Source organism: Piliocolobus tephrosceles, chromosome 11 (assembly GCF_002776525.5).
Source record: "Piliocolobus tephrosceles isolate RC106 chromosome 11, ASM277652v3, whole genome shotgun sequence".
NCBI classification, from domain to species: domain Eukaryota; kingdom Metazoa; phylum Chordata; class Mammalia; order Primates; family Cercopithecidae; genus Piliocolobus; species Piliocolobus tephrosceles.
This window is the reverse complement of record NC_045444.1, coordinates 78,698,581-78,721,601: the sequence shown is the minus strand read 5'-3', so window position 1 is coordinate 78,721,601 and position 23,021 is coordinate 78,698,581. Positions and strand designations below refer to the sequence as shown.

The 23,021-nt window shown below is 35.0% G+C and overlaps 1 pseudogene; it reads left to right on the top strand.

Annotated features, from left to right (window-relative positions):
• The first annotated feature begins 11,165 nt into the window (after positions 1-11,165).
• LOC111545739 lies at positions 11,166-11,751 on the top strand (annotated as a pseudogene).
• Positions 11,752-23,021: the final 11,270 nt, after the last annotated feature.

The following is a 23,021-nucleotide window of genomic DNA, read 5'->3' as shown; positions in this document are numbered from 1 at the left end:
TCAAGATTAACACAAGCTCAGCTTTCTGTTTCTAGGACAGAATTTCTAAGAAAAAATATATTAGAAGAACAAAGAACTTTGTTTACTCTTACCCTAGACTATAAGTGGAATGTATCAGAAAAAAATAAACAATTAAATACATGAGTAAATGTAATCTTTTTTTTTTTTTTTTTTTTTTTTTTTTTTTTTTTGAGACGGAGTCTCGCTCTGTCGCCTGGGCTGGAGTGCAGTGGCCGGATCTCAGCTCACTGCAAGCTCCGCCTCCCAGGTTTACGCCATTCTCCTGCCTCAGCCTCCCGAGTAGCTGGGACTACAGGCGCCCGCCACCTCGCCCGGCTAGTTTTTTGTATTTTTTAGTAGAGACGGGGTTTCACCGTATTAGCCAGGATGGTCTCGATCTCCTGACCTCGTGATCTGCCCGTCTCGGCCTCCCAAAGTGCTGGGATTACAGGCTTGAGCCACCGCGCCCGGCCGAGTAAATGTAATCTTATGCTAGCAAAGGACGTATATTCTTATGCCATATTGCCTTTGACATAGTGATTTTATTCTGGAGAAAATATGAAAGAAGAGACTGAGAGAATAGTAGTTTTAGATAAAATCCTTTTTCCCCCTCCTATCCCATTTTTATTTGCTTTAAGTCAGCTCTGTTGTACAGTGATATTTACATTAAATCAAGTTTCTATAGAAATATTGGTAAGCTCAGATATTTACATGACATGACATTACCTGACTTATTTCCCCTTAATTTAATAAGACACAAATTTATTTTGAATGTAAGATGCCTAAGGAAATGTATCACTAGATTTGTGGTTGGATTTCTGTATATGGTCCTTTTATCTGACAACCATAATAAATCAATGTCCTAGTAAGACCAGCTTAAAAATAATTGTTATTCATTCTCCTTTGTTAAATAAGCATCTGTCCGTGTACTTATTTATATGTGACTGCTTTGCACATTGTGCTGAAAAATCACAGGATATAACAAAAAGTTTTATTCATTATCTTCATAAAGTTCACAATCTCATAACAAAGACAAAGTAGATATATAGAAAAATATAATAACTAAGGGTAAAAATAGTTCAAACTAATAAAACAGGTCATATTAGATTGGTATAAAGGTAAATAAAATATGAGTGTAGGGCACCTACTCCCATTTGTGAGTAGGTAAGTTGAAAATGTTAAATCATATTCACACTTTATGATAGTCTATTCTAGATATGAAGTTGAGAATGTCAAGGTATAAGTGGTGTTCAATGTTATATTTGGGTTTCTGAAATTATTTGAAACATGTAATAGTTAACAGAAGAGAATAACTATGAGTCCTCTTAAATGTTACAGAATCATAGAGGGATAAAATGTGGAAACACTCAAAGGACTTCACATCCTAGATGAGAAAACTGAAGCTCAGAAAGTTATGACTTGCTCAAGTTAGTCAGCAGCAAACATAAGGACACACTAGTTCCTGGCTTTAAGAATAGCCCTTTGCACAGACTTTACTGTCTCTCCCTGCATTATATTATGAGGCTATCATAAAACAGAATTTGAAAACAGAAATGCAAGCTCTTTTCCATCAGCCTAATTCCTACAGAGTGAAAAAATGTGATTTGTTTGTTGTTGATATCAGATAGAAATCTTGTACCTGAAAATAAAAATATATGTGATAAAAGAAAGAAAAGGAATTAGACACAATGCTACATATTGAGTAGAACTGATTTCTAGTATATTATGTATCACACCAAAATCCATAAATTAAGGCAAAATGTGGCCAGAAATAACATCATCTACAAAATAGACTCTTTCAGAAGAAAGACAGTATCAGAGCTTTTAAAAGGTTAGAGTCTGGGAAGGTATGACTTTATTGCTACCTAACAAATTGTATATCTATATGCATGCATGCATTTCTCAGACTTCATCTTGTAGGCCATTATGTGTCTTAAAACAAAAACAAAAACAATAACCAAAATAAAAAAAACAAACATGTAAAACACAAACAAAACAAAAGCTAAATATACTAAAGGACAATTGCATATGAAAAAGTTAAATTTAAAAAAAGATTAATTTTAAATACATATACAACAAATTAATTACAGTTTGTGGGTTAATAATTCCTTCACCATAATTTCTAAGATTCTTTAGTGCTCCAGCATTTAAATCCTTAAGTGGTGTAGTCTAATGAAATTCATTCATTGAACTTAAATATTCTGTATGTGGGATGTGTATGGACTTTTCATCCTGTGTTTTAGCCTGGTACCTAGAACTTCTTACATGATTGCGTCATGAAGCTTTTTCTGACTTCAATATGATTGCTTTTTAATTAATACATTTAAGACTTGTTGGGGCAAACAATGTAGTACCTAAAAGAACACCAGGGAGATAAACATACCAGGGCCTTTTTCACTTAAGGCCCAGTTTATGCCTATTTGCTTTAAGAATGATCTGTAATATTTACAATACTTGCTTCATTTGAGTCTTTGCTCATTTGTTTTTCTAATCTGAGTTTCTCTTCTCAACAGGTTTATTCCAAATTAATATTTACCTCTAGTTTATGTCACTCCCTCCTCCCTTAACCTGCTTAAACTTTTCTTCATAAAACTTATTACCACCTCGAATATTGTATTTTGTTAGTTTACCTTACTGTGGCTCTGCAGTTATTAGAACAGGAGCTCTACGAAAGCTGATAACCTATTTTATTCGTTGCCCTATCCTTAGTGCCAACAAAAGCACATAACACAAAATAGAAACACAATAAATATTGGTCAAATCAATATAATATATCATTTTTGTTAAATTCCTCAAGATTATAAGTATCCTAAAATATTAAGTGAATGTGATAAATTATCTGCTAAACAGTAAACTTTTGAAGTACCTGTTTAGGAAGAATAAGTTAAGCCACATGCTATGTACTACTTATTTCATTCTGAAAGTATTCTATGAATTTTTTATACATGAGGAAAAGATCAGGAGACATTTGACTATCCACTGAGATAAACTAACTAATAAATGACAGAACCTGAATTGAACACTGATTTTCTAATATGGAATCCCATGCTCTTCTTCCTACATATTTCATGTAAAAATAATTTCATGTATTTCATCAGCATGTCTTTATTTTTCTATTTCTCAAATAGGTGAAATGATAAATTCCACGTGTCCAGTGTGGTTATAGAATTAAATCAGGGATGTAATAGGATAATCTGTCACACTTGAAAGACGTTTTTTCTGTATCAGAGAAATAACAAATTCTAGCCTTCCTGCTCTAAAGTATGATGGAAGAATCTATCAGTTGTTGCTGAAATGCAAAGTGCTATGTTTAATTATTGCTCCGGACACTCCAAAGTCTCATGTAGTGACATTTTTATGGAGATAATCTGTATCAAAATATATCAGCACAAGAACTCTTTCTTGAGGCTTTTTGAATTACAAATTTTCAGGAGCTAAAGTACAAGAAAGTGCATCTGTGAATCAGACAGTCTACAAAATGCCCCTACCAAGGTGTCATATTTTAGAAGTCTCTCCATATTTAAACCATTGCGCTCTGTCCCTTTAATTACAAGACAGATCAAGAAGGAAAAAAAATGAGCAAAATGACAAATTGGTGTTAAAATTCATTTTTTAACTCACTTATGATAAGATTTGTTTCTGTGCCCTAAAACATCTGCTAGCTTCCTAATGTCACTGACTTTACTAGGTTGATAACACTATTTACTGTCAGAACATAGCAGGTGTAGCAAGTGAAGTAATAATTTTATTAAACAACATTTACAGTGAATAAACCACTGTGTCTGGGTACTTTGAGTATATCTTACAAGGCAAACAAAGGTGATGGATGACAGTTTGTTCGTTGCCCACTCTAGGTGAGCATGTAATGGTCTGTGCAGAGAGCTGACACCTCCATTTGTTTTCCTAATGCATTTGAAATTTCTAAATTTTCTTTCATATACCTTTGTCCAATAAATAAAGGGAAAGGCACAATGACTAAATCAAGGCCTTTAGAAGATATACATTTTACTATGTTTTACTTAATCTCTCCCTCTTTTAAAACAATTCTACCTAATAAGAGCGATGTTTAAATATTTAATAAATGGAACAGGTATTTATTCTTGATAGTCTCCTTCAGTTTATATTAAAAGATGCATAACGAAGTTCTTAAATGTAGTACTTTTGTTTGACTACCACATGCTAAAGTAACTACCATATGTTAAAATAAATTCAAATTCTGGAGCTTGACATTCGTAAGCTTCTCTGTGACCTAAACTGCCCTATTAATGATAACTTGAATTTCTCCCATCTCTGTCCCTATTCCCCTGTCAAACTGTACTCCTCAAGCTTTTAAGACTATCTTCATATTTATTTCTCCCACCATGCCCTATTTCATAATCTGACTCAATGTTATTTTTGTACATAGTTAAACACAGTTAAAAGAGACCTCTTATTTTTTCTGAAGGCTCAAATCTTATTTTAAATATATCTCTCATCTATTTAGTTTATAGCCATTCTATTTCATAACCTTGTACTATTTCTGTGCAACATTCACACACACACTACATTAAAACATCCTTGAGATCCGGCAACTAACTTACTCATTTTTTTTCTCCCTTCTCTCAATTCTCCCCTGTCTTTATAGGTGATATTCTGTTCATTCTACACAATCAACTTACGTGGTAGATAATATTATCATGCTCATTTTATATATAAGTAACTAACGCTGATTAAGGTCAAGCAATTTGCAGCTAGTTGGTGACATTGTCCAGATTCAAACTCAGGCAACCTAACCAGAGAGGCTCTTTTAATTACTATACTATATTGGTTTTTAACAAGCACGAGAACCATGTTGTAGTTGCAAGCACAATCCACAATTAATTATCGAGTATTTATGACTGTTCTGTGTGTGATTGAAACAAAAAGCAGACAATGAAAGAATGCAAAAAAATATTGAAGGAGGATAATAGAGTAGTCTATAGGACATGATTGAAGCACTGATAAAGCTCAATCATATATTGGAATTCCTCTGTCAATGTATTTATATCTATAATATATTATAATTTGAAAATATTGTATGTTGTAAGTCATGTTGTAAGTCATATTCCAAAGACATGACTTTCGAATATTGGAAGTATTCCAATATTAACTTCATTTTAAGTTCCATAAGTATTTACTGAGTACCTACTAGGTAGGCACTGTGCTAAACTCTGCAAATATAATTGAGACACAGACTGTGATTTGTGGGTATTTGCTGCCTATTCACTGAAATAAGCATACAAACAAAAATTTTCAAAATCATGCAAAGGCTAAGTTACCGATAGGCACATAGAGCTACGGGAAATAGGAGGGATATCTCAACTAAACTTGAGATTCAGGGAAGGTTTTCCTACAGATATAAAAGTTAAACTGTCAACTGGAGAATGGGAAGGGGTCAGTGACATGAAGAAGGTTTAGAAGGGCATTCTAAAATAGAAATGCATGAGAGAGCATAGAAACATAGCACGGTTGTTTGAGTAACTACAAATAGTAAAATGCAAATTGAGGTGAGGTAAGAGGAACTGAAAAAAGAGCTGAGATTTGAGATTGAAGTAACTTTAGAATTTCAGGCCATTCTAAGTGGCTTGAGGGGACTGTAGAGGAAGTAAGATTTGTTTAAACTTTAAATGAAGGGATTGATGTTGCTGTACCTGAATTTTGGTACAGCAATGGCTAAATGGAAAACATGTTAAAGATGGGCATGACTGTATTAGAATGACCATTTGTGATAATATTGCCACAACAAAGCAAGAGAAAACATGCTGTTAATTGATGAGATGACAAAGTAAGACAAGTTTGAAAAAAATTAGAAAGTAAAATTGTCAGAAACTAGTAATTGATTGGAAAAGGTAACAATAGAATAATTTCCAGGCTTTAAATCCATTTGATTTGGTAATGACAACTATACAGAAATATAAATTAATTAAAACAAAAAAAACCCATAAGTCTGAGATAGAGGCACAGAGAGATAGATGAGGAGCTCAGTATGAAATAGGGCAGATGTGAAGGGCCCGTAGGACACAAGAATAATTGGAAATTAAATACACAATCTGTCCCTCCAGAATTAGCTGGGTTTGGAAAGTTAGAGTTGGGCCAATTAGTGCAAAGACGGTTCAAATGCTGACAGATGAAATACTGCAAAGGAAGTATATGTGGAGAGAAAAGAGTTACTGATTTATGGAAGGCACCACTGCTTTGGAGACAAAATGAGAAACTCAAGTATTATACCAAGAGTAAATAGAGGTGAGCAAATGGTGTCAAGATAAAGAAACAACAACAAAATATTAAGACACAAGAGCCACTCATTCTGCAATATAGCTTATATTTACACCAAGGTTTTTAAATTAGTTATTAGATTTGTCCAGAAGGAGGTTATCTGTGTCTTTGTCAAAAGCAGTTTCTTGTGAAATGATGTGCTCGAGGCATACCATAATGAAAAGTGATTGGTACTAGGGAAGTAGAAACCAGGAGTGTTCACTTCTCTTTGAAGGAGCTCAATTGAGAGGGTAAGGATATACAATAAATATAAATAGATATAAATAAAGTCTAGGGTGCTCTTTATTTAATGAAATGGATTCCTAACAACTGTCTTTTAAAAAGTGCACGTGTACCCTAGAACTTAAAGTAAAATAAAAAAAGGTGCTACACACGTGATGTATGGTCAGGGATGGGAGAAAACCACTACTCATTTAGACAAATGGACACAGGTCCAGAAAGAAGGAATCATTTGAATGTAATAACTATATGGCAGATTTGGATTAGTGGAGAAAATAATGTTTTCAAAAAAATTATAGCTGCCTTAAAGACCTTTGGTGAAATTCATCATATATGGGTACATCTGTCATTGAGTGAATTAATGAATGATGGTACAAGTAATATTTTCTTAAGGCATGTCATTATGCTTCTAGGCATTGCATTTCTATTCGTGTTAGGAGCCATGAGTAACTAGCAAGGAAGACGGGTCTATTAAGATGACTCTAAAGCAGAACATGCTTGACATCTTACAGCATAAAGCAGCAATGTTAATGTTGGCCTAAAATGAGTCTTTAACATTGGAATAAAGAAGTGCTCTTGGGTATTAAGTTATGTGCAAAATTATATCTCAGAATCCTACTCTATTCATTCTGAAAAGTGTGTGTGTGTGTGTGTGTGTGTGTGTGTAGGGGAAACCAAGATTAAATGAAGCAAATTTTTCTAGAGAAATTGTAATGTTGAATATTGTTGCTCAGATGACAGAAAGTATCTAGCAATTCTCATTACTGCCTTTAGGGACTAACTTACTTCATTTGGTTTGTCCATGAGGAAGTCAATATCTTTGAATATCTTACAATAGATGTGTTCATAGTTGTTTCTTGTTCTTAAGGCAGTTTTCTAGCCCTGCAACTGTAAATCAGAGCCAACAGGAAGGTATTCATTTATATTAACTCATTCTAAATGGTCTAAATAACATTATATATTAAGAAGAATATAGAAGAGACCACTTGAGATTTTAATCTCCTTTTTCACAGTTTAGTATTACTGGTACAAGTCTTTCTCCATCTTGTGTCTATTGCTATATTTGAATACACCTGGTTATCTTCATCCTGTCTTTTATGCATAATTCAGGCTGCCTTTACATTTGAGATAATGCTAGTATTAACATGACGGTCATAACCCTAGAAAGCATTTGTGATTTTAAGCATGATTTTGTTATAAAAACGTATTCAAAAATAGTTGCACAAATTAAGAGGAGAGAAAGAACTTTCAAAATACGAAAAGTCCTCACAGTTTAGCTTGCAAGGTTGGCTTTAGGTTTTAGTTATCAGTGAATAATTTGTTTAACTCCCTTCAACTGTGGAAAAGAGCAATGAATCAAAGACACAAACATGAATAGTGTAAAACATAAACTAGTGAAAATTGTAAGCAAAATCACTTTTGGAGCTAATGAAGAGCAAGAGTGATTCTTTATTCAATGTTAACAAAAAAGAGCCAAGAAAACATTAGCGCCACTGATCCCTGGATGAATGCCATACATTCAACATATTGCTAACTCTCTTACACACTAATAATTCCGTTATCCTAGCATACCAATTAGCAGTAATTATCTAATTATACTTCATAAAAGTCTGAAAATGAGAATGTTAAATGCCTAGGTGTCATTAGCCCCCTTTCAACATATTCATTACACTTTTTGTAACTAGACCCAAATGAAGAAGGCAATGTTTTAAAATGTTTTTAAATTTTCAAAGATTTTAAGAATAATAATACCATTTTTAAGGTTTTTATATTACATTGAAGACTTCCAATCAAAATAGTGGATTTTCCCAAGCCTCATTAAAATGATAGGTAACCCTCAAAGGGGAATACACCACAACTTTAACATTTACACATATTGATTATACTTTATAAATAACAGCTTCACTCTCCACTGATTTAGATTAGTCGTTCCCTTTATTAAAAATAATGCAGAAATTATATTTACACACTGAATAAGCATGCCAATAATTTGCTTAGTTTTTCTCCTCAAAATTATTAACCAGAAGTATTACAATATTTCTCTTTGGATCTGTCTTCCCTGAATCTCTTTCTACAAGACACCTGACCTCACAACTGTAGTTTTAAATCTTAGTTGAAGAAAGAAAAAAAAAAATCCCCTTGAAACATAAAAGCCATTTTAGAGGCAGCAGGAGTCTGGCATTATTGAAGGTCATACTGTCACTGAAATGAGCTCCTATTTCCTTTTAAAAATGATAATCAATGTCTTGAATAAAGTGATTTTTAAAAAACAGAAAGTAAGAAGGCACCTACGTTTTCAACTTCTGACTCCTGCAATTCTAATTTGATCGATGGGAAAGAGGGAATTAGATATTTTTTGTTACATGACTTGGCACCAAATCTCTTTTCCTATCAATAAACCTAGACTAGGAAATGTGCATATGTGTGTTTGGTGTGTGTGTGTGTGTGTGTGCGTATTCAGCTATGTTTTTCTTATAGAATGGTTCAAACTCATGAGAAGTGCTTGCTGTCATGTTTTTGATGGCTGTATTCTGATAATGGATGACAGCACTTAATGAGAGAGCTAGCAAGCATTGTTGACCTAATAACAACCCCAGCTGTCATTACTTTAGGGCAACAGTCCTGCAGGGGTAGACACCCAGTGATCAGGAGATACTGCAGGCGAGATTAGATTAAGTCGAGATCAATAGAACAATTTTGTCCCACAAGTTTTATTGTTCTCCCTCCACCAGCTGAGCTGAAATGTAGGATCTGATTGATTCATTAGATTACTCTGTACTCAAACACAGATCACTAGACAGAGTTTGTAATGCATACAGAGGGCGTTAACCTTAATCACTTCAACCACCTAAGCAAATTCCATGGTTCTTATTCCCAGCTTTCTTTAGCTTCAAGATTTATTCAATGTAAAACTGCCATTTGTTTTACTACTCCTTATGGCTTAATTTGCATATGATAGACATAGTAAATAGCAGCCTTTCCCAGCTTTTTAATTTTACCTGTAAAGTTGTACTTCTGAAAGAGAATTGGATACTGTTGAATATGATAAAAGCAAGAGTGTATACGAAATAATAAGGAGAAGCTGTTATACAATAGGTGCATTTATCAGTTAAAAATAATAAAGATGAGTATTTAGTAAAGTTATCACTTAATACAAGGCTGAAGTCTTTTAGAAATCACAAATTTATTTCCCCATATTGAGGCACTAATGAATAACAGCTTTAACCAAACAACCACATGGAAAAATATGTATAATTAAGATTATTTTTCTAAGTGCTTTCCTACTTCCCTTTTGTGGATTCAGCTCTACTTTGGTTCTTTCAATTCTTATTTATATAATGAAATAGCTCTTTGCTATCTAGTTATGAATCTAGTTGTCATCTTCATAAATGGCAGTTTGTTGTATGCCCCTGATAGGGAAAAGCAAAGTTTACTAAATGCTTGCCATACTTTATAGTTGCATGAATGTCCACTGACTAATAATTAAATATTGGTGTCTTACTGCCTAATCAAAAACTTTCTTGTCAAAATTTGTATCTGATTTTCTATTTTTTCAAGGCTTTTCCAAAATGGTAATATACTATTATTGGTAAACAACCAACATTATAATTCATTCTCCTTATTCCACATATTTGCAACAATATTTGCAGTCTCAGGCCACTCCCTTCTTTTCCTCGAAGATTTTTGCCCCTGACTCACTGTTACGAACTCAGCACTGTGTCATCAGTTTCAGTGACTTCAGTATCCTCATAGATGACCTCATTATGACCTTAATATTCAAGGATGCAGGATAATAATACCTCTCTTGCAATGATCTTGTCTTCACACATATATGTGTATTTCCTGTCATCATAAAAAATATTTTTTCATTACCAATAACTGTGCCACCAGTAAAATCTCAATTTCAAGTATATCCAACTATCCTTTTTATCTTTTCAGCTGATAATGAGACAGCCAAATAGCTAGGCAGATAAAAAGGAGTCCCCAGAGAATCTCCCACCTGCCCCACAAGTGTTTACACCGATACTTCTGGGCAGATGAGGGACCTACCCAGGGCTTTTCTGGGCATGCCCACAGTGCACTGGAGCCCAACGTGTGCACTGGGGGAAATGTGTGGAGCCATGGGGAATTCCCGCCTTATGCAGGGGAGGAGCCTGCTCTCCTCAGCTCCTGTAGTGACCTGGGAATCTGCGAGGTGGAGGGCTGGCTAGTAGGACTCTATCACACTTTGCTTGAGTATTTTATTTTTTGTTTTTCCTTTTTGCCCAGTAAATTCTGCTACTCACCTTTCTATGTGTCTGCGAGTCTAAACTTTCCTGGTTGCGTGACAAGAACCTGGTTTTAGCTGGACTAAGAAGAAAGTTCTGCAACGATAACATGCATTAACTCCACACCAAGAAAACTATGACCCCACAAGGACCCATAATTCATTGAACTGTTCCACTTTTTCAGTGTCTCTTAAAGCCTTATGTCCTCACTTCATTTATGTATACCCTAAAATACTTGCACCTTCGTTTTAAATATTTAGCTAAAGAAAAATCCTACGGAAGTGTGGCCGGAGGATCCTCAGCCGGGTCCGGAGCCTGAGCCTGAGCCAGAGCCGGGAGCTGGTCGCGGAGGCTCCGGGCTGTGGGACCGCCCGGCCCCCAGCGATGGCGACCCTGTGGGGAGGGCTTCCTCGGCTTGGCTCTTTGCTCAGCCTGTAGTGCCTGGCGCTGTCAGTGCTGCTGCTGGCGCAGCTGTCAGACGCCGCCAAGAATTTCGAGGATGTCAGATGTAAATGTATCTGCCCTCCCTATAAAGAAAATTCTGTGCTATTTATAATAAGAACATATCTCAGAAAGAGTGTGATTGCCTTCATGTTGTGGAGCCTATGTCTGTGCAGGGGCCTGATGTAGAAGCATACTGTCTACTCTGTGAATGCAAATACGAAGAGAGAAGCTCTGTCACAATCAAGGTTACCATTATAATTTTTCTCTCCATTTTGGGCCTTCTACTTCTGTACATGGTATATCTTACTCTGGTTGAACCCATACTGAAGAGGCGCCTCTTTGGACACTCACAGTTGATATAGAGTGATGATGATATTGGGGATCACCAGCCTTTTGCAAATGAACACCATGTGCTAGCCCGCTTCAGCAGTCCAGCCAACGTGCTGAGCAAGGTAGAATACGCTGGAAGCTTCAAGTCCAAGAGCAGCGGAAGTCTGTCTTTGACCGACATGTTGTCCTCAGCTAACTGGGAGTTGAATTCGAGGTGACTAGAAAGAAACAGGCAGACAACTGGAAATAATTGACTGGGTTTTGCTGGGTTTCGTTTTAATACCCTGTTGATTTCACCAACTGTTGCTGAGTGATTTAAAACTGGAAGCAAAAACATGCTTGATTTTCTTTTTCTTGTTAATGTAATAATAGAAACATTTTTAAAAGCACACAGCTCAAAGTCAGCCAATAAATTTTTTCCTATTTGTTACTTTTACTAATAAAAATAAATCTGCTTGTAAATTATCTTGAAGTCCTTTACCTGGAACAAGCACTCTCTTTTTCACCACATAGTTTTCACTTGATTTTCAAGATAATTTTCAGGGTTTTTGTTGTTGTTTTTGTTTGTTTTTTTGGTGGCAGAGGGGAAGGATCCCTGGGAAGTGGTTAAAACTTTTTTCAAGTCACTTTACTAAACAAACTTTTGTAAATAGACCTTACCTTCCATTTTTGAGTTCGTTTATATTTGCAGTGTAGCCAGCCTCATCAAAGAGTTGACTTACCCATTTGACTTTTGCACTGACTGTCTTATCTGGGTATCTGCTGTGTCTGCACTTCATAGTAAACTGGATCTGAAATGCCTGGTGGCTTTTCACAAAAAGCAGATTTTCTTCAGGTACTGTGATGTCTGATGCAATGCATCATAGAACAAACTGGCCATTTGCTAGTTTACTCTAAAGACTAGACATAGTCCTGGTCTAGTGTGTGCTCTTACTCATCTTCTAGTACCTTTAAGGACAAATCCCAAAGACTTGGACATTTGCAATAAAGAAATTTTCTTTTAAACCCGAGCCTTCCTGGATTGATAATATATACACATTTGTCAGCATTTCTGGTCGTGTTGAGAGGCAACTGTTTGAACTCCAATGTGTGCAGCTTTAAACTAGGGCTGGGGTTGTGGCTGCCTCTTCTGAAAGGTATAACCATTATTGGACAACTGGCTTTTTTCTTCCTGTGTCCTCTTTGGAATGTAACAATACAAATAATTTTTGAAACATCAAAATAAATAAAGAACAATCCTTATTAAGTCCGCTCCTTTCTCAGTGTACTTACCTTTGCAGCTGAATGTTGACAAAGAAAAACATAAACATGCAGATTAATCTGTCATTTTGAAGTGACTATGTTGTCTGGGGTATATACCCTGGGTTCATTGTCACGCACCAGGAAAATTTAAGACAAGCACATACACAAGGAGTTTAGGTGCAGAGGTTTAATAGGTAGAAAACAAGAGAAAGAGAAACAGCTTACTCTATAGAGCAAGGAGTCTGATTTGAAAGGGCCATCTGGCTGCAAATGCCCCGAATTTTATAGTCCAGTTTGAGAAGGCAGTGTCTGATTTACATAGGGCTCATAGATTAGTTGGATAATGTGTGACATTTACATAGTGGGCAGGGAAGACTCGTGGCCCCAACCTAATCTTCTTATGCAAATGGACTTTCCAGTTGATAGGGCCCATTTTGTCTGCTGCTTACAGCACAAAAGGCTGGCATAGAAGGGAAGATAGAGCCACCATCTTGAAAATATCTAGTGCTGAGTTCCTGCTGGCATTTGCTCATGCAAGCTCCCAGTTTGCAGGCTGCTCTTTGTTAGAAAATGATTTGGGGCTGCTTTTCATTAAAAAGAAAAGCGTTACCGAAGACTCCCTTACCCTTGCTATCTGCCTTAGTAATTCCTTCTTAACTCATATCAATTTCTCTCAGTAAAAGGAAAAAGCAATTACATCGGAGCCAGGACCCTAATTCTCCACTTCTTTTATATCAAAAGCTCTTAGAAGAGTCATCAGTACTCACTGTCTTCAGTTCACTTTATTCCTTTCTAAATCTCCAGTCAGGTTTTTGTAATATTCTTACTACTCCTTCTCCTCACCCACCCACCTACACACCACCACCAATTGTGCTGTAACATCTGTTATGTTTCAATGGCCTACAGGGTGCTAAAATCAATGGTGAGGGCTCAGTTTTCACATTTCAGAATGAAAGGCAAAATCCTTACAAAAAACAAAAAAATTGGCTTTCTTGATCTAGCTCTCTGTTAATTTCTGATCTCATTTTTTATCACTCGTAGTACTCTCTTTAAATCTGCCTCAACCAGCCTTTTGATATTTCTTTAAATCCATCAAGAAAGCGCCCAAACCAGAACATCCACATTTTAGGTCCCTCTGCCCCAGGCATTTCTCCTCTTCTCTCTTGCCTAAAGTGATTTAGTCAACTTACTTAACCACAGGCATGTCTTTTGATAAACAGAATTCCATGGTTTTAATGCACCTGTATTTATTAGTCCTTTCACCTATAATTAGGACTTTTCTATGCATACTTTTATTCAGTACATTTTTCCTTCCTGCTAGATGTTTTTTTCTCTTTGTTTTTCTTTATTTAAATTGTGAATTAATTTATTTAAATTTTTCAATTTCATACTTTATTGGCAGTTTGTACCATACAGTTTTGATATTCTTTAGATAATTACTCTAGAAATTAACAACAATCAACCTATTTATCAAACTCTAACATTAATTGGCATTTTTATCTCCTTTTGAATGCCTGGAAGGATCAAGGAATTGTTTTATTTTAATTTTCTTGGCCAGGGATGGTGGCTCATGCCTGTAATCCCAGCACATTGGGAGGCCAAGGCGGGTGGATTGCCTGAGCTCAGGAGTTTGAGACCAGCCTGGGCAACATAGTGAGACCCTGTTGCTACAAAAAAATTACAAAAAAAATTAGCCAGGTGTGGTGATGTTTGCCTGTACTGCCAACTACTCTGGAGGCTGAAGCAGGAGGATCACCTGAACCTGGTAGGCAAAGGTTGCAGTGAGTTGAAATGGTGCCAGACTGGGTGACAGAGTGGAATCCTATCTCAGAATCAAAACAAAACAAAAACTTTCTTGATTACATCATAAATATAGTGAAATGTAATTTAAACATACATATATGCATACAATTTTCATTATTCATTTTTTCGTTCTACATTTCTGAACTTCTATTTAGAATCATGCTTTCCTATATTGAAATAACACCTTCAAATATGAATTCACTATAAGTTTTTATGAGAAATTCTTTTTTACTTTTTTACATTTCACAAGGTGAAATGTAAAAATATAATAATAACTGTGTCTTTACTCTCTTATATCAGGAAAACCCGCTCCCGATGTTTAACGTGGGTTTTTTTCTATTTCCTGTGTCTGGGCTGGGTTGAGAAATAAAGGGAAAGAGCACAAGAGAGAGATTTAAAGCTGGGTGTCTAAGGGAGATATCACATGTAGGCAGGATCCATGATGTTCCCCGAGTCGTAAAACCAGCAAGAAGTTTTTATTAGCTATTTTCAAAAAGGGAGGGTGTGCACGAATATGGTGTGGGTCACAAAGATCCCATACTTCACAAGGTAATACAATATCACAAAGCAAATGGAGGCAGGGCGAGATCTCAGGACCACTGGAGGAGGTGAAATTAAAATTGCTAATGAAGTTTCCGCATGCATTGTCGTAGATAACATCTTATCAGGAAACAGGGTTTAAGTGCAGATAACCTGTCTGACCAAAATTTATTAGATGGGAATTTTCCTCCACTTAATAAGCCTGGGAGCACTATAGGAGACTGGGTCTTATTTCATCCCTTCGGCTTCGACCATAAAAGACGGGACACCTTAAAAAGGGGCCGTCTATAAGCCTACCTTCAGGGTGCATTCTCTTTCTCAGGGATGTTCCTTCCTGAGAAAAAGAATTCAACTATATTTCTCCTACTTGCTTATGAAAAGGGAGAAATATAGCTCTGTTCCGTCCGGCTCACTGGCAGCCAGTTCAAAGTTACCTCTCTTGTTCCCTGAACATTGCTGTTATCCTGTTCTTTTTTTAAGATGCCCAGATTTCATGTTGTTCAAACACACATGCTCTACAAACAATTTGTGCAGTTGATATAATCACAGGGTCCTGAGGAATTAAGAGATTAAAGTAAAGGCAGGCACAATAAATCACAAGGATATTCATTGGGGAAGTGATAAGTGTCCATGAAATCTTCACAATTTATGTTCAGAGACTACGGTAAAGACAGGTGTAAGAAATTAAAAAAGTATTAATTTGGGGAACTAATAAATGTCCATGGAATCTTCGCAATGTATGTTCTTCTGCTGCGGCTTCAGCTGGTCCCTCTGTTGGGGGTCCCTGACTTCCCACAAAACTCTTAGGGTACAGAGCTGGTAAACCTGTGTATATTAATTATACATACATGCCATTTATATTTCACAGCCTTATGTAGAACAAGCTTACCAACTAGAGTACAATGTGTGTGTAAAGTTATTTGTGTTCTTTCATCTCATTGCATCATTTCAAAGCATTTTATTCCCCCCACAAAGCAACTTGGATCAACTTCTCTCTCTCTTTCCTGTAAGTGTATATATTTCATTTATAGTACAATTTGATTCTACTTTTCATACATGCATTTCATTTGGATCTTTCCCCTTTCCCTCATTTTAGTTGCTTTTTAAAATTTACTTAAAGTGATGTACACTTTGTGGTGTACAGTTCTATAAATTTTGACAATTGTATCTAAAATCATAGTTCTATGTATGATGTATCTAGAAACATGGTTCCATACAGAATGAGTCCATCGTTCCATCTTCACTGTTGTCCTCTCTTTCATGCTCAATATTGGTGATTTATATCTTCTCCCATTTTTCTGGATCAATCTCATTAGAAATTTGTCGATTTTATTGATTATTTTTTCAAAAAAATTGCTTTTATTACTTGTTTCTCATTTTTCATTATCACTGTATCAATTTATGTTCTTATCTCTCATATTTTATTTCCTGTTTTTGTATTAGACATAAGTTCCTTTTTTGTTTACCTAATTTCTTTCTTTTGTTTTTCCTGGTTTCCAAATTTCTTTAATAAGAACCTTAGATTAATAACTAGAGTACCTTCTTTTTTAATGTAAGCATTTGATACTATGAAATTCCCACTGTTTGACATGACTCTAGAAGTAATTGATAGTGTCTTACTTTCTGGTGTGGCATTCATCTTGCACATTCTTTGACTATTAGCTGCAATTAGCCATCTCTCTAAAAAACCCTGGATTCATTCAAGAGGATATGATATGGTATTAGAGATCATATTGGGTTATTTTATTTTATCTTTTGAGATAGGTGTTGCTGTGTCACCCAGGATAGGGTGCAGTGGCGTGATCACGGCTCACTGTACCCTCAACCTCCTGGACTCAAGCGATCCTATGACTTTAGCCTCCAGAGGAGTTGGGCCTATAGGCATGCACCACTGTGCCAAGCCCCATATTAGGATATTAGTGATGCTTGTTGCTACTGAGTTGGCCATTGTTCCTAGTTATTTTCAATGGGAAGAATTAGGAAAAATTGCATGTAACCACAGAATTATTAATTCTACTCAGAGATTGGATAAATAGATAGGTAGATAGATGATGCTAGATAGATAAAGCCATTCTTTCCTGATGAAAGCCATTTTAATTTTTTCAATGACACCAAAATAATTATGTACTGGTTCATGCCAAATTATCCCAATACTCTGAGAATGATAAATTGTGACTACTGAAGAGAGTTTAAAATGTTTTTGATTATTTTTGTTCTTATTTCTGGCCAAGTATATAAAACCATCACTAACTGGATACAAAGGCTCATTTTTCTCATTTCACTTTTGAGCTTGTTTTCTAAATTTTTTTGTAGTAACAAAAAATTATTTTTTTCGTGTTATGTAAATTACTTTTTGTATTTTGTAAATTATTATGTATTTTCCAGTTTGAAAGTAAATTCCAGAAGACATGAGCTATTCATAGAAAGCTACTCCTGAGTCCTCCATTTTCTTTATTTTCTCCAATAGGTAATAATTTGTTTAATAAACCTCATACTTTTGTCCATATTTTTAAATACCATAAAGCTATTATATAGATATATGATTTTTTTCTTTTTTTTTTTTGAGATAGAGTTTCACTCTTGTTGCCCAGGCTGGAGTGCAATGGTGTGATCTCGGTTCACTGCAACCTCCACCTTGCGGGTTCAAGCGATTCTCCTGCCTCAGCCTACCGAATAGCTAAGATTACGGGCACACGCCACCATGCCCGGCTAATTTTTGTGTTTTCAGTAGAGACAGGGTTTCTCCATGTTGTCCAGGCTGCTCTTAAACTCTTGACCTCAGGTGATCCGCCTGCCTTGGCCTCCCCAAAATGCTGGGATGACAAGTGTGAGCCACTGTGCCCAGCCATATATAGCTATATGAATATTTTACTATGTACTATAATGTATTTGTTATCTCTCTTTGTCATCTTGCCTTTTAGTATTTAGGAGGTTTATATTTGGTTCTAATGATATTTATGTTATTACCTGTACATTATACATTTTTCCTCTTTAATTGACCTTATCTTTAGATTTTTGCTTTAGAAACAATATCAGATGAACTCTTGAGATTTTCTTTCCTCTTGTTATCCCTTCTTTAGCATCTAATTTGAAAAAAAATTACTTCCAATTAATACATATAAAGCTAAGAGCAAGATTACTCTCAATTTTTTTCTTGTATTTGTAACTTATTTTTTCAAAATTTTAAACACATCCTGCTGCATATTTAATAGTTGAAATGCATCTAAGTAGAGTATGTAGACATTAAATACTGTACTTTCTTATTCATAAGTGTTATCTGGCCTTAATTCTATATGTAAATCTATGTTTAATGCTCACTATTAATCCTCATGTTGTTGCCATTTCAGCCACTTTGATCATATTAAGTTTGTTCTCTAGATTCTGTGAGAAGGACAATGAATCAATATTTCATAAGACCTTGCATGTTCATAAGAATTTGATTGAGACGTTTATACTTGAAGGTCACTTTAGTGGATATAAAATCCTCAGCTAAGTTTTCTCTCTTTGTATATCTTAATTACATTAAGCCCTTGATTGCTGGCATAAAGTATTACTATTACAAAGTCTAATAATAATCTAATTTTGTTGTCATTGTAAATAACTTAAGCTCCTCCTCCAACCCAAAATACTCAAACAATTTTAATTTTCCTTTAAAGCCAAGAAAGAGTATTGGTTATTCTAGATTGATTTTCCATAATAAGGAACAAATGGGAAGGAGCATGAAGCTGATAGTACCTGCCTGAAAATGATTTTTAAAACAGTAAACATGTAAAGTACTAAAATTTAAAAAATAAAAGATCAATTAATCAAAAATTAAGTTTTATGAGATTCCTTGTGATATAGATATACATAGATATAATAGGAGTTCATGAAGAATAAATCTATAACTATAGAACAAGATAGTATTAAAACCATAATTTGAGAACAGTCTTCTGACTTTAATGTTTTTAAAATAATAAAAAGAGAAAAATATAGTGGCAGAGACTTGAACCAAAACTGAAAGATAGTTTCGAAACCCTGAGAAAATCAGTCTATCACCTTGTACAGATTAAACCTTTTATTTTAAATGTGCTATTTGATTACTCAAATATATAGTTCTCCAACTGCTCTTATTCAATTGTCTTTCTTTCTCCGTAAAGGAGAAACATGATTTCATAGGCCAATATAATTTGAAGCTGGTATGCAATTTCTACAGCGGACATTCTGCCTCAGGTTACCCATCTTATGGGACTTCCTTTTGGGACCCAACACAAAGGGATAGATCTCTCCTTTGGTGGTTCTAAGGCTTTCATCAATACCGTTCTACCAGAGAGTCAGCCGAAAGTTCTCATCTTTATTTCAAATTCTAAATTATCTGTTCTGAGATTTTCATATTTCTGCAGGTAAAAAGTAGTAACCATAAATACTAAGTTCACTTCCCTGGGTCTAGATTCTCCTTCAACCCATGGCCTGCTACTTACTTACTTTCTTGTTGATTCTCTGATGTCTTAAAGTAAATGTTTGATACGTTACCCAGATTTTGTTGTTGTTGTTTCTCACAATTCATGGTAAGGTCCAAATTATCTAGTTCAAAATTATACAATACAGAAGTCTTCATTTAATATTTTCAGAAATCTTAGGACTCAGAAATATTATCTTCTTTTGACAGATGAGAAACATAAGGATCAAAAAGAGTAATTTATCATTCTTAGATAATATATCTAAGTGAACAAAACAGACTTAAATGCCTTTATATCTCAGTTCAAAATATATTCTTTTTAATTTACTGACTTTTACATAAAGCAGATTACAAAGTACCTACTAAGTTCCAGGCTCAGTTCTCAATGCTTTCCAAATATTGACTCTTTTAATAACCTTAAACTACACAAAGAAGTAGGTTCTATCTCCATTTATAAATGATGGAAGGAAAACAAATAGTTTTAATTCTTGCTGATAGTTTTTGTTTGTTTGTTTGTTGGTTGGTTGGTTGGTTGGTTGGTTGGTTGGTTTTGAGATGGAGTCTCGCTTTGTCACCCAGGCTGGAGTGCGGTGGCGCAGTCTCTGCTCACTGCACGCTCCGCCTCCCGGCTTCACGCCATTCTCCTACCTCAGCCTCCCGAGTAGCTGGGACTACTACCAGTAGACGCCCGCCACCACACCTGGCTAATTTTTTGTATTTTTTAGTAGAGACGGGGTTTCACCGGGTTAGCCACGATGGTCTCGATCTCCAGACGTCGTGATCCTCCTGCCTTGACCTCCCAAAGTGCTGGGATTACAGGCTTGAGCCACCGCACCCGGCTCTTGTTGACAGATTTTTTTACACAGATACACCACTGTTGTTGAATACATTGTCTTAACTGCCTTTCCCATATAATAAATAATCTCCTTTAAACTATAAAAAAAAATGATAAAGAATATGAGAGTCAGAATCTGGAATGTGATAAGTTTAGTTTTTATAATCTCTTTCCATACCATCCTCATTCAACAAGCATTAAGTACAAATTTACTATATAAATTATTAATGGTAACTTCATTTTGAAAAATGTGTGTTGGTGCGCATGCCTGCGCACATGTGTGTTGAAGGTAGTAAAAATACAGTTCAGATAAAATAATATATGAGAACTTTAGGATGCAAATAAAAGAGAAATGTAATAAGCATTTATTAAATGGGAGGCCAAGGAAGGAGGATTGCTTGAGGCCAGGAGTTCAAGATAAGCCTGGGCAATATAGTGAGATTTCTCATCTTTACCCCACCTCTCCAAAAAACAAATAAACATTAAAATACAAAATCATGTATTAAATGTACAAGGTGCATTCCATGCTAAATATATTGGAGCATATAGTGTCATGAGCAGTCACATTTTCTTCCCTAAGAATCTACCCTATATTTAAGAAAACAGGGCAGAACTATGAAAAAATATATATATTATTTGAAATAAAGTCTGTAGTTAATTACTGGGTTTCTAAAAATCACATAATTTCAAAATGACAGACATCATAATTAACAGCAATGGAATGAAAATGTCAATAAGGAAAATATTCACCATTACAATAATAGTGCCATATTTTCTATGAATTTCATAATTCTCAGAGCATTTTCAAAAATAGGCACGTTCATGTATTTATTTGTTGGTGGTGATAGAATTTACTCAGGAAAGTACTCTCTAGCATATAGCAGAGTTTCAATAAGCTTGTATTGAATAACATGAGTCCTGCATTTGGAAATCAATGAACACAGTTTTTGTATTGAAGTCGTATATAATGGTGCGTTGTTTTTACTTCTTTTCCACTTAATTCATTGAATATGTATGGAATGTCAACAGGCCCAGACAACGAGGCTTCATGCATACTATTTACCTCATTTACTTGTTACAGAGGGTGAGAAAATGCATTTATTATACAGTTTTAATTCAGAATGTGACACATGGTATAGGATTCTCTCCTCTCGGCATCCCTTCTTTTTTATCCAAATTTCCTTTATATTTTTAAATGAGAGATAATTTTTTAACACAATAAAATAATTGGTTAAGAGTTATATAGACTATATTCTACAATAGGACCAAACATAACATATAACCATCTGGTTAAAATATATACAGTTATCAAAATATTCTGTAGAGTGATGCCACAGTATTTTTGAAATATCAATCAGCATACACTTACATTAGAGACTCAGAAAACTTTTGAAGGAAAGGTAACTTTAAAGATAATCTAATCAAGTCCTTATTATACATAAATAAGCAGTAGAAGTAATAGAAGTCAAATGCGAAAAAGTAATTTACTGATTTTTTTCACAGCTAATTAGCATTTAAAAATGGGTTATCCCAATTCACTATAGAACTCTTTCCTCCAAAAAAGATATAGCACTCCTTCATTATGTGTTATTACTTTCAACAGTATTTTCCTGTTGAAATGTTTACTATGCCTTTGTAATAAACTTCAACAAATGTTCTAAGATAAATGTAAATATTAGCCTACGTTATAAGACACTCTAAGATAAACTCTAAGATTAATAAACACAAATGTATATGATGCTTTTTGAGCACCATATTTTTCTGTTTGAGACAATCACCCTAAGCCAGGTGATTTAGAATTACACTGACTTGTATAATAAAAGATTGACTTACACACACACACACGCACACACAAACACATATATGTTTTAGCTATGCTCTTTTAAGTACCTTTTTAAATAATAAATAATACAATTTTCATAATTTCCTCTGAGCGTTTGTAGAGTGATCATGTTGTAGATGAGAGTGTAAAGACAGAGAAGATAAGTTGCCCAAGTTTCTACAACTAATAATTGGAGGAGTAAACAAACTTCTTTGTCTAAACTGGTACTTGAAGCTGCACTTTTGAGGGTTTAAATCTAAACTTCTCTAACTCATCTTTTCCCACCTCACCCCTGCAATTCTTTGATGCAGAATTTTATAAAAAGATTTAGGGTAAGAAAGTTTCCTAGAAAAAACTATTATTTTCTAAGACAGAAAAGTGAACTTTATAGCATGCAGATACTAACATGATGGTTTTTCGGGGAAAACAATAGCAAATACAATATGCATTTTAAAACGTTATATGAGAATTACGCCGCTGCAGGATTTAGTCCTCATTTTGGACGCATCTTCCTCGTAATCCTCTCTTGTGTATGCCTCCATGAAAGAAAGTTTGTATGGCCAAGTGGAAAATTTAGAAACAAATATGAATGCATAACAATTTTTGTTTTAGAGACTGGAAGTATAATCCTCAACCAGTTAAAGCAGTGAATTTGACTATTTGCTCTGCTTATAATCCTCTAAAGACAAATGACTCAATCTTAAATGTTGATTTGTGGTGTTCCACACCAATAATTCAGAGATAATGGCCCATGAGTGTCTGACAAATAGGAGAAACAGTACAGAA